The 12,239-nt window shown below is 42.9% G+C and overlaps 1 protein-coding gene across 7 annotated transcripts in view; it reads right to left on the bottom strand.

Moving 5' to 3' along the window:
* LOC126284912 (NF-kappa-B inhibitor zeta-like) overlaps positions 1–12,239 on the bottom strand; it is a 269,508-nt gene that overhangs the window by 148,092 nt on the left and 109,177 nt on the right. The window contains exon 1 of one of the 7 annotated variants that reach the window (XM_049984176.1): positions 7,879–8,064. The exons of 4 other annotated variants lie outside the window; for them this stretch is intronic. The gene's annotated coding sequence lies outside the window, so the exon portion shown is untranslated. Of the gene's footprint in view, positions 1–7,878; positions 8,065–12,239 lie in introns of those variants that run through there. 2 more of the 7 variants (XM_049984174.1, XM_049984179.1) reach the window with 2 other exon arrangements.

The raw sequence follows: 12,239 nt of genomic DNA, 5'->3' as shown, positions 1-12,239 counted from the left end.
TGACATTATTTTGTTAGCACCTAGTTCACTGACAGATTGTTTGAAAATTATTCAAATATTTGGTTTTGCGGGAAATGTAATGTAATCAGCTCGTTATAATGTTTTCAACATATTTCACCCACTATTTGGCAGTTGCTTGTCCCAATTAGAGTAATATAAAGATGAAGGTCGTACGTGTGGCTACAGGCGATAATGACAAACACAATAGGCCTACAGAACGATAAATGAGCTGTCGATCGCTTTTTCATATAGAGGTACATGTCAGTGGTTCTTACGTGTGAAGCTGTGTTTATATTCTTTTGATATCAACGAGGTAAGCTGCAATTCTGTCCAATGTCACAAGTGTTACTTCACGAATGTGTTTTAGCTTGACACTCGATTCATGGTTCTTGTACACACTTGCGCTTATTTTAAAATAATTTTTAGAAACTTCTTACCATGCCAAGACTACAGAAACAAAAACAGACGCTTCAATCACCGGACGGGAAGTTCATAATTTCGTGAAATAAAGAGGAGACATGGGCGGTTTTTGAAACACGGATCTGCCACTGTGCAGTCAAACAACGTCACCACACAACCACAACGCTGTGATTCTTGCAGCTCACTCGATGTTGTACATCTTGAGCTTGGACCGTTCACATTTTGCTTCTTTTTTCACAACTCAGTACACCTTCTTCCTGTTTTCAAGTTTGATCTGTGTTCAGTTTTTGACGTGCTATTCACTGGGCAATTTTACCTCTAAATATGAGGCAGGTTATTCACGTGAAAACGAATGCGACGTGATTATGGTCGCACGACTAGAATTAACAGACTTTCAAGATGGAATGGTTATTGCAGCTAGAGGCATGGGCCGTTACATTTCGGGAATCGTTAGGGACTTCAGTATTCCGAGATTCACAGCGTCAAGAATGTGCCGAGAATACCAAATTTCGCCACGGACAACGCAGTGGCCGACGGCCTTCACTAAACGACCGAGAGCAGCGGCGTTTGCGGTGAGATGTCAGTGCTAACATACAGGCTACACTGAGTGAAATAACTGCAGTTATCAATGTGGGATGAGCGAAGAATGTATCCCTTAGGGCAGCGTGGCTTTTCTTCTTTTTCTTTTTTTTTTCAATTTTCATTCCCACCCCTGAGGGGGGGTGGGCGGGCTGCTTGAGGGCTTGCAGTGCCCTTTTCAGCCCTTTGCTGTACAAATACATTCGTTTATTAATTAATTCAACATCTCTTGCAAAAATGCATTTGGTCATATTGACAGCACTGAGTATACAAAAATATAAAATATACCAAGATGCAAAAATATAAAATAATACAATAATACAAAATAATACAAAAAATAAAATAACTATAAAAATATTATGTTAAATGAGGTATATTAAAAATAAGTTAAGTTAGAAACTGAGGTTTAAATATTGAAGATTTTAAGTCATATTGAAATATAGTGTATATTTTATACATTATACAATATTTTCCGTTATGATTATCCCGTAAATTCTATTTGAATACTTTAGTGTATATAGAGGTTGTAGCATATGGTAGTAGTACAGTAATTTTGATGTGTATGCTACTTTTAATGTTTAATTTATTATTTCTATGCTAATTTTTAAGTGTAACTTAGGTCTATGGTTCTTGTGTGTGTGTGTGTGTGTGTGTGTGTGTGTGTGTGTGTGTGTGTGTGTGTGTGTGTTCTGGGGTTAGTTTGTGTGTCTTTGGGTCAGGTGTGGGGGAAGTGGGATGCCTTGTGTTAGTGGTTCCGTAATGGCGGCGAGGACTGGGTATTCTTGGCTGGTGTTGTGTGCTACTGCACGCGCTGGTTGGGTATATTTAAATTTTGGTCGTCTGTTAACTCGTGGTCTTGTTGTCAAAATGTCTTCCATGTCGGGGCGTTTCGTAAATATGGGCGCTAATGGTCTATGGCAGCAGACGACCCACGAGTACCGTTGCCAACAGCACGACATAGTTCGCAGTGCTTCTCCTCGGCGAGTGACCATGTATGGCCCTTGACAACTGGAAAACCGTAGTTCGGTCAGACGAGTCCCGACGTCAATAGGTAAGAGCTGATGGTAGGGATCGAGTTTGGCGCAGACCCCACGAAGCCATGGACCCAAGTTGTCAACAACGCACAGTGAAATCTGCTGGTGGCTCCATAATGGTGTGGGCTGTGTTTATATGGAATGGCCCGAGTCCTCTGGATATTCGGCTACTTGGAGACCATTTACAGCCATCCGTGGGCCTAATGTTCCCGAATAACTACGAAATTTTTATGGATGACAATGCGCCACGTCAACAGTTGGGCGAATTATTTGACCACCCAGATCGGCCGATATGAATACTATGGAACATTTATGTCACATAAACGAGAGGTCAGTTCGTGCACAAAATCCTGCACCGTCAACACTTTCGGAATAATGGACGGCTATAGAGGCAGCATGGCTCAATATTTCTGCAGGGGACTCCCAACGACTTTTTGAGTCCACGCCACGTCGAGTTACTGCACTACGCCGGGCATGGAGGTTCAACACGATAATAGGAGGTAGCCCATGACTTTTGTCACTACAGTAAATCCAACCTTTTGACAGCTGTAGCGCTCCAATCGGCTGGCAAGTAGTAACAGAAGAATGACATGATACAAACTGAGACCTTGCTACTTTTAATGCTGCAAGTTCCATATTTATCAATCACCATACGTGGCGGTGTTTTGCCCAATACGAATAAGAAAATATATTTAAGTAACATCCTGCCTCCTGTTAATGTCACAATATACACCACTGGTCATTAAAATTCCTACACCAAGAAGAAATGCAGATGATAAACGGGTATTAATTGGACAAATATATTATACTAGAACTGACATGTGATTTCATTTTCATAGATCCTAAGAAACCACCTCTGGCCGTAATAACGGCCTTGATACGCCTGGGCATTGAGTCAAACTGAGCTTGGAAGGCGTGTACAGGTACAGCTGCCCATGCGGCTTCTACAAGATACCACAGTTCATCAACAGTAGTGACTGGCGTATTGTGACGAGCCAGTTGTTCGGCCACCATTGGCCAGAAGTTTTCAATTGGTGAGAAATCTGGAGAATGTGCTGGCCAGGTCAGCAGTCGAACATTTCCTGTATCCAGAGGGGCCCGTACAGGATCTGCAACATGCGCTCTTGCATTATCCTGCTGAAATGTAGGGTTTCGCAGGGATCGAATGAAGGGGGGAGCCACGGGTGGTAACACATCTGAAATGTAACGTCCACTGTTCAAACGGCCGTCAGTGTGAACAAGAGGGGATTGAGACGTGTAACCAATGGGCCCCCATTCCATTACGCCTGGTGATACGCCAGTATGGCGATGTCGAATACACGCTTCCAACATGCGTTCACCGAGATGTCACCAAACACGAATGCGACCATCATGATGCTCTAAACAGAACCTGGATTCGTCCGAAAAAATGACGTTTCGCCATTCGTGCACCCAGGTTCGTCGTTGAGTATACCATCGCAAGCGCTCCTGTCTGTGATGCAGCGTCAAGGGTACCCGCAGCCGTGGTCTCCGAGCTGATAGTCCATGCTGCTGCAAAACGTCATCGAACTGTTCGTGCAGATGGTCATTGTCTTGCAAGCGACCCCATCTGTTGACTCATGGATCGAGACGTGGCTGCACGATCCGTTACAGCCATGCGGATAAGATGCCTGTCATCTCGACTGCTATTGTTACGAGGCCGTTGGGATCCAGCACGGCGTTCCGTATTACCCTCCAGAACCCACCGATTCCATATTCTGCTAACAGTCATTGGATCTCGACCAAAGCGAGCAGCAGTGTCGCGATACGATATACCACAATGGCGATAGGCTACAATCCGACCTATATCAAAGTCGGAAACGTGATGGTACACATTTCTTCTCCTTACACGAGGCGTCACAACAATGTTTCACCAGGCAACGCAGGTCAAGTGCTGTTTGTGTATGAGAAATGGTTTGGCACGTTGTAGGTGTCGCCACCAGCGCCAACCTTGTGTGAATGCTCTGAAAAGCTAATCATTTGCATCTTTTTCCTGTCGGTTAAATTTCACGTCTGTAGCACATCATCTTCGTGGTGTAGCAATTTTAATGGCGAGTAGTGTAATAATGAAATCTCATTGCTAGTTCACAGTAGTAGAGTGGTAGTTGTATCATAAAATATTATTTAAGACGAGGAATTCATTGTAAGCCGATGTGATTAACATCAAAAAGAACTGATTAAGAGTATCCGCGTGTCTGGCACATACTACCTGAAGTTTTGCGCCGATTGTAGTTCGTTTCACAAGTTTCTTTGTGGATTTCTGAGTTAATACTAAGCACGATTTTTACACTCCTGGAGCTTTGTTGCTAGGTCTTCTGATAAACCCTCTGTTCGCCTTGTCCTTGCGTTTTTGCCTTGCACGTTGTTGAAGATTTCCTTTCTCAGCTGTAACATTTAGTCCTCCAGCATATCCACTTGTGCCACTTTCTTCTTATTTGTGTGCATATCATAAAACTACAGCCAGCACACGTTCCATTACATTTAACATAAAATTCAGTTTCCGTACATTTATGCTACCATTCATGCATCATCAATTAATCGTATTGTGCCAATTTTCTGTTCTTAATAAATAGTAAAAGCGCTTCACATATGGCAAATCCAAGTAAAGCAGCTACAATTTATAGTGCTAGAATAAACTCTGAAATACGACCTCTTGTATTTTGAATTTGCTTCTCCACTTCGCATACAGCGACGTTTTGCAGCCGTTTCACTATGCCAGCCGCTTGGCTGCGCTGCGGTGGCGAATCTACAGAAGACCGTGGGAGTTGTGTGACTCACAGTCTTGGACTCGGCTATATTACGTACTGCGTAGTACGGAAGCACGTATTCTGACGCAACGAGTGTCGGCCGTCTCCAAGAAATCAATCTACACTATGTAGCTCTTTCTGCATGTTTTTGCATAATCTGCAAATCGTTAGTAAAGGGTGCTTTTTATCGTTTCAAATGTTCCTTCCTGACGGTGTCATTTGTGGACGACACATGGAAAGTTTATACGCGACTGTCTATAAGTGAGCTGTTAATGGCCTACCTTCATATTCGTAGGTTTTGCATGAGGCTGAAGGATATTTATAGACTGTGTTCTAAAAACTGATTTTTCGTATTTTATAAGTAGATTTTCGCCAGATATAGCATCCTTTCCGGTCTGCCGAGCGCTGTTGTGATGCAAACTGGGAAGCTACTTGATTGAGAAGAACGAAAACTCACCAACGCCAGGGAGAGCGGTGTGCTGACCACACGCCCCTCCACATCCGCATCCAATGACGCCTTCCGAAACCTGTTCGGACGGAGTTATTTATAAGGTACCCTTCAAGTAGTAACCTTGTAAGGTACCTTTATTCAAACGTTTGCGCGCGCGTATATATGTGTGTGTGTGTGTGTGCGCGTCTGCGTGTCAACACTTTTCCATCTTGGAACATGCAAATATTGTGTAAGCAGTTCCTTACGCAGTTAAACTGAACTTTTTTTAGCAAAGAATCTATGCGTTTCACTTTACAACTGCTGAGCACATCGTCTCAGTTCACATCCAGACTCCCAACCACCTTTCACTGCTGCTTCCAGGTATTCATACGAAATGACAAATTGTCTTCTGTAGGAATAATTATCAATTTGATAATGGAAGAAAACGTATGTGAAGGTTGAAATTGTAGAGGATGACCAAGAGATGAATAAAGTAAGCAGATAAATAAACAAACATTGTCCGGATCACAACTTTTTATTTGCCAACAACTGGGTTCAATCTGTCCTAGTCTTCAAGTCTAGTTTGGAACAATAAAGGCAATAACTATAATCATTGTACACAAGTATGCTATTACGAACACTTGTCTCACGGATAGTAGAAACCACAACAACATTTTGTATGTTCACTCGTTACCTGGCGCTGTGAAGTGCAGTTTGTCAACATTATGTGAAATTAACATAAAAAACAAGCCCGAGAAAATTTTCGAATAGTCACGTGACATGAACGTTAGTCCTAGATGAAGACATTAAAACAATGTAAAACTATTTCGCTATATGTATTAAATAGCAAATCAATAAAAATTCAGACTTAAACGACACGTTAATGAAGTAAAGTTCAGGATGAATGATGGGTTACACAATAAAATAAAGCAATGTTACAAGCACACTGACAGCAAAAAGTGTATCGTACATTTTTGTTCTTGTTTACATATTTTAAAATGCACTGTAAAATCACGGAACATATTTTAAACTACGAGTCTGCCTTCATTTTGTTGAATAAGAATAGAAACACAGAGGACTCTTACTGTCAGTTAAGAAGGGGAAAGAAGCGGGACTAATTGCGAAATAATCGCGGAAAAACCGAAGAAAATGGAGCCAAGCTACGAAATAAACGTAGCTATTTTTAGCAAACAAGTGATGTAAATTAACCAAGATGTTAAGTGATGCTAATTTCAGAAGAGAGTGGTCACTAGGGTGCGCTACATGCCAAAGCACCTGACAAGAATATTAACGAACAGAATGAATTTCTGCTGTAACGTTAACCTTAATGTCCTCCAGTTGGCATATAATGCTTGACGTTCTTCCTCGTTCCGTGAACGTGAATGTGTTCCACCATGTTAGCTGGACAGCGGACGGCAGCCCGTGACACACGTAAATACACTGCTGCACCGGCCTTCACTCAGCCTGCTTTGGTAGGTGGCGCACTCCAGCGGCCACTCCCTTTTCAAACTATTGCCGCTTAACACCTTTGTTAATTTATATCAGCTATTTGCTAAACGTAGCTATGGTTATTTCGTAACTAGGCTCCTTTTCCTTTGGCTTTTCTATGATTATTTCGTAACTAGTCCCCAATTTATTGCTTCTTGTTAACAGTAAGAGTCGTCAGTGTACTTCTTATTCACTAAAATGAAGTCAAATTCCTAAAAAGTCACAAGTTATGTTCGGTTATTTTGCACTGGCTTTTTAATTTTTTTTAACCACGTAAAGAAGAACGTAAATTTACGATGAACAGTGTACTCTCAGTATCTTTACATTTGCATTTTAATCCACTGCTGTGTAACGCATCACTCCTGCAGAAATGTACTACATTAAGGTGTCCTTTAAGTCTGAATTTTTATTGATTTTCTACTTAATTAAATACAGAGAAACAGTTTTACACTGTTTGAATGAACTCATTTAGGACTTACGCCCATGTCACGAGACTATCCCATCATATCCTTGTTTTTATGTTAGTTTCACACGACGTTGATAATCTGCTCTTTAACCCAACAGGTATCTGTGAGTTCGAAAAATGGCTCTGAGCACTAGGGGACTTAACAGCTGAGGTCATCAGTCCCCTAGAGCTTAGAACTACTTAAACCTAACTAACCTAAAAACAGCACACACATCCATGCTCGAGGCAGGATTTGAACCTGCGACCGTAGCTGTCGCGCGGTTCCAGACAGAAGCGCCTAGAACCGCTCAGCCACTCCGGCCGGCGGTTCATTAACATTTTATTGTCATTTCTACTATACATGACACAAATGTTCGAAATACCACATTTCTATAAGATCGTTCCTGTTATTGCCTTTTTGTTCCAACCTAGACCTGAAGATCATCTGCAGTGCAAATTGAAACCGGTTGTTGGTAAATGTTAAGTTGTAATTCAGAGAGCGTTGTTTATTTATTATAACAAAAAGGTCACAGTTCTTAAGATGTGGCGTCAATTATACAGCAAGCACATGCAAATGCATGTAGGCTACAACAGTTATGTAATGGTGACAACATCTGCACAAGACAGACGAACGTGAAGAACTGCACCAAGCCAGTTTTCGGACTGAAGAAAACTTCACGCCTCGACCAGTATGTCGTTTTATCCACTACTACTCACCTCCGTTGATTAAAACTGTAACAGCTAGCCTCGCTGCAGGATTTTCCTACTAACGTACAGATATTATTTTCCGGCGGCCGTAGGATTTCCAGGTGAGACACGACGCAGCGCTATAACACCTGATAACTGGGCAATACTGCCAACCGTTCGCCACTGACGAGGTTGAGTCAGTGTAGCGAAGCGATCCAACTGCGCCACGCGATAAGGTGTGAGCGGTCTTTGGTGGGGAGTGCCTGCGTCACACGCCGTTCCACCGGGGCCCACGAGAAACAGTTCCACCAGCTGTACACACGAACACGTGACCGGGAACTCACGTGACGCTCTCTCGCCCTCTCGACAAACACCGCAAGTTCATTGCTTCAGTCGCTCGCGGAATGAAAGGAGAATGCATACTCCCTCTGCTACATACGGGTGAAACTGCTAGTGGTTTATTTAGCTAGCATGGTGTGTGAGTGACTCCACAAACATTTAGTTGTAGAGGGCAGAGAACAGCATCGACCTTTCCTAGAATCCCTTATTAATCCCACTGCGTTACAATATGAAGTCTGGACATTTGCCTCTGTGTTGGCGCACGACTCGGAAACAGCCGGTCCAAATCCTGATGATGGAAGGAATGTTCAATTACAGTATTTGGCTTGCATGAGAAAGAGAGGTGGTGGTGGTGGTGGTTGAGGTGGTGCCTGGTGGTAGTGGCATACAGCTCCTGTCTATGAAACTTACTGGCAGATTAAAACTGTGTGCCGGACCGAGTTCGAGTCTCGGTTCGGCACACAGTTTTAATCTGCCAGGAAGTTTCATACCAGCGCACACTCCACTGCAGAGTGAAAATCTCATTCTGGAAACATCCCCCAGGCTGTGACTAAGCCATGTCTTGGCCATATCCTTTCTATCAGGAGTGCTGGTCCTGCAAGATTCGCAGGACAGCTTCTGTAATGTTGGGAAGGTAGGAGACGAGGTACGGGCAGAAGTAAAATTTTGAGGACGGGGCGTGAGTCGTTCTCGGGTAGCTCAGTTGGTAGAGCACTTGCCCGCGAAAGGCAAAGGTCCGGAGTTCGAGTCTCGGTCCGGCACACAGTTTTAATCTGCCAGGAAGTTTCATATCAGCGCACACTCCGTTGCTGAGTGAAAATTTCATTCTAGTTCCTGTCTAATATGCCCCTCAGTGTCGAGGGTAAAATCGCAAACGTTCTAGCAGGGTATCAGATTGTGGATTTTGGAATGTAGTAGAAAGGTTCAAATGGCTCTGAGCACTATGGGACTTAACAGCTATGGTCATCAGTCCACTAGAACTTAGAACTACTTAAACCTTACCAACCTAAGGACATCACACAACACCCAGCCATCACAAGTCAGAAAAAATTCCTGACCCCGCCGGTAATGGAACCCGGGCGTGGGAAGCGAGAACGCTACCGCACGACCACGAGATGCGGGCTGACAACAACTGGGATGGACTTTGGAGACCATCTGTCAGGGATACTCTGACGGGAAAGGAAAGAAATCAAATGTCACAAGTTCGACTACTGATTTTGTGGAGCAGAAGCAACTTACGGTGTACGAACGATACGAAAAGAATTTCACAGAAGAGATTGTCATCTTGGGTCATCCAGTGGGAATCACGGGGAAGGACGAAAATTCTGCGTATACTTTACCATCTGCTGTTCAGTCTAAGTAGTTCGTATACAGGGTGTTTCAAAAATGACCGGTATATTTGAAACGGCAATACAAACGAAACGAGCAGCGATAGAAATACACCGTTTGTTGCAATATGCTTGGGACAACAGTACATTTTCAGGCAGACAACGGGCATGGATGTGTGGTATGTCCTTAGGTTAGCTAGGTTTAATTAGTTCTAAGTCTAGGGGACTGATGACCTCAGATGTTAACTCCCATAGTGCTTAGAGCCATTTGAACCTCTTTATTGAACAATTAAAATACACTTGCAATAACAAACAAGATTGCCACTCCTCTCGCAGGCTCGGTTGCAGCTGTGGAAATTATCGAACCTCCCGACACCCGACGCCACACTACGACACACAAACTTTGATAAGATAAGGGGCGTAAGTCAACCCCAATCAGCGACCACAGAAGCATCGCTTCTGAAATACATATCTGTACTGGTTTCGTAGGAGGGCAAAAAAGGATTCGTCAAGGCTTTACAGTCTACAGAATCGAAAGACAAATGTAAAGATGTATCTAGCAACGGTGGCTTACCGCTTACGCCGTCTCAGACAACCCGGAACTGTTAAACAGCGAGCAACATGCTCTCTTGAAGAGTTTCAGAATTAGTGTTAACGCCCTCAGAAGCTTTGAAGTGAATGGGTAAACTTCAATAAAAGTATGTTGAGTTATTAACAACAGAGTACAGTACTACGTGCATATCTACTTTCATCGACTTGTGACAACAATCACATTGTTGCTGTTGTCTTCAGTCCTGAGACTGGTTTGATGCAGCTCTCCATGCTACTCTAGCCTGTGCAAGCTTCTTCATCTCCCAGTACTTACTGCAACCTACATCCTTCTGAATCTGCTTAGTGTATTCATCTCTTGGTCTCCCTCTACGGTTTTTACCCTCCTCGCTGCCCTCCAATGCTAAATTTGTGATCCCTTGATGCCTCAGAACATGTCCTACCAACCGGTCCCTTCTTCTAGTCAAGTTGGGCCACAAACTCCTCTTCTCCCCAACCCTAGTCAATACCTCCTCATTAGTTAATGAGCATTCGTCTGTAGCACCACATTTTGATAGCTTCTATTATCTTCTTGTCCAAATTATTTATCGTCCATGTTTCACTTCCATACGTGGCTACACTCCATACAAATACTTTCAGAAACGACTTCCTGACATTTAAATCTATACTCGATGTTAACAAATTTCTCTTCTTCAGAAACGCTTTCCTTGCCATTGCCAGTCTACATTGTATATCCTCTCTACTTCGACCATCATCAGTTATTTTGCTCCCCAAATAGCAAAACTCCTTTACTACTTTAAGTGTCTCACTTCCTAATCTAATACCCTCAGCATCACCCGACTTAATTCGACTACATTCCATTATCCTCGTTTCGTTTTTGTTGATGTTCATCTTATATCCTCCTTTCAAGACACTGTCCATTCCGTTCATCTGCTCTTCCAAGTCCTTTGCTGTCTCTGACAGAAATACAATGTCATTGGCGAACCTCAACGTTTTTATTTCTTCTCCATGGATTTTAATACCTACTCCGAATTTTTCTTTTGTTTCCTTCACTGCTTGCTCAATATACAGATTGAATAACATCGGGGACAGGCTACAGCCCTGTCTCACTCCCTTCCCAACCACTGCTTCCCTTTCATGCCCCTCGACTGTTATAACTGCCATCTGGTTTCTGTACAAATTGTAAATAGCCTTACGCTCCCTGTATTTTACCCTGCCCCCTTTAGAATTTGAAAGAGAGTATTCCAGTCAACATTGTCAAAAGCTTTCTCTAAGTCTACAAATGCTAGAAACGTAGGTTTGCCTTTCCTTAATCTATTTTCTAAGATAAGTCGTAGGGTCAGCATTGCCTCACGTGTTCCAACATTTTTGCGGAATCCAAACTGATTCATATGCATTTCAAAATGCAGTTATTGGTTTCAACCAGCAGTGGTCATCATTACTCTGACACATTTAACTTAAAAAATCTGCCAAAGTTATGCTTCTTACTAATATGCACTGCCTGATGGAAAGTATGTAATGTCAAACTGACCAGTAGATGCGACAAGGGACGGACATGCCAGTATGAAAGTACAGTAACAGCAGAATGGGTCAGTCACTGGGGCTCAGCGACTTCGTACGTGGACTATAGTCTGATTAAAATTACTTGATAGTTGGCACTTAACGTGTCTTCCTCCAATCAGAGCGCTCAGCGTCACGCACCAAGTGCTCACGGTTGCCAAACTGCCACAACAAACTATCGGTTCACTGCCAATTCCTCGTCTGGCATTATTTCTTGTTGTTCCAGCATCATGAATCCTGGATCTGGCCCATTTACTTCGAATTTCATCACATATGATAAACACAGACTTCATGTCTTCAATTGACACACGAAACGATGACAGCGAAATACCGCACATCTCGTGCACACCAGTAGCCAAAGACTGCTGGATTCCTTTGTACAAGAGGCGATTCGGCTTCACATATTCGGTTTTATCATTTCAGAGACCGGTTTACAATACGTAAACTTCATACGACATGGTGTGCTACCGAAAACAGCAAATGATCGTTGCAACTGGCTATAGATATATAAATAAATATAACATTACAACTAAAGGTTTTCTGAGTAGCGTAGTGGTAAATTTACAGTTTGAGATGCAAAAGATCGTGAGTGCGAATCTTGTCGGATGTTTTTTT

The sequence above is a fragment of the Schistocerca gregaria genome, chromosome 8 (assembly GCF_023897955.1).
Source record: "Schistocerca gregaria isolate iqSchGreg1 chromosome 8, iqSchGreg1.2, whole genome shotgun sequence".
Taxonomy (NCBI): Eukaryota; Metazoa; Arthropoda; class Insecta; order Orthoptera; family Acrididae; genus Schistocerca; species Schistocerca gregaria.
The sequence above is the reverse complement of the archived record's forward strand: the minus strand, read 5'-3'. Positions and strand labels throughout refer to the sequence as shown.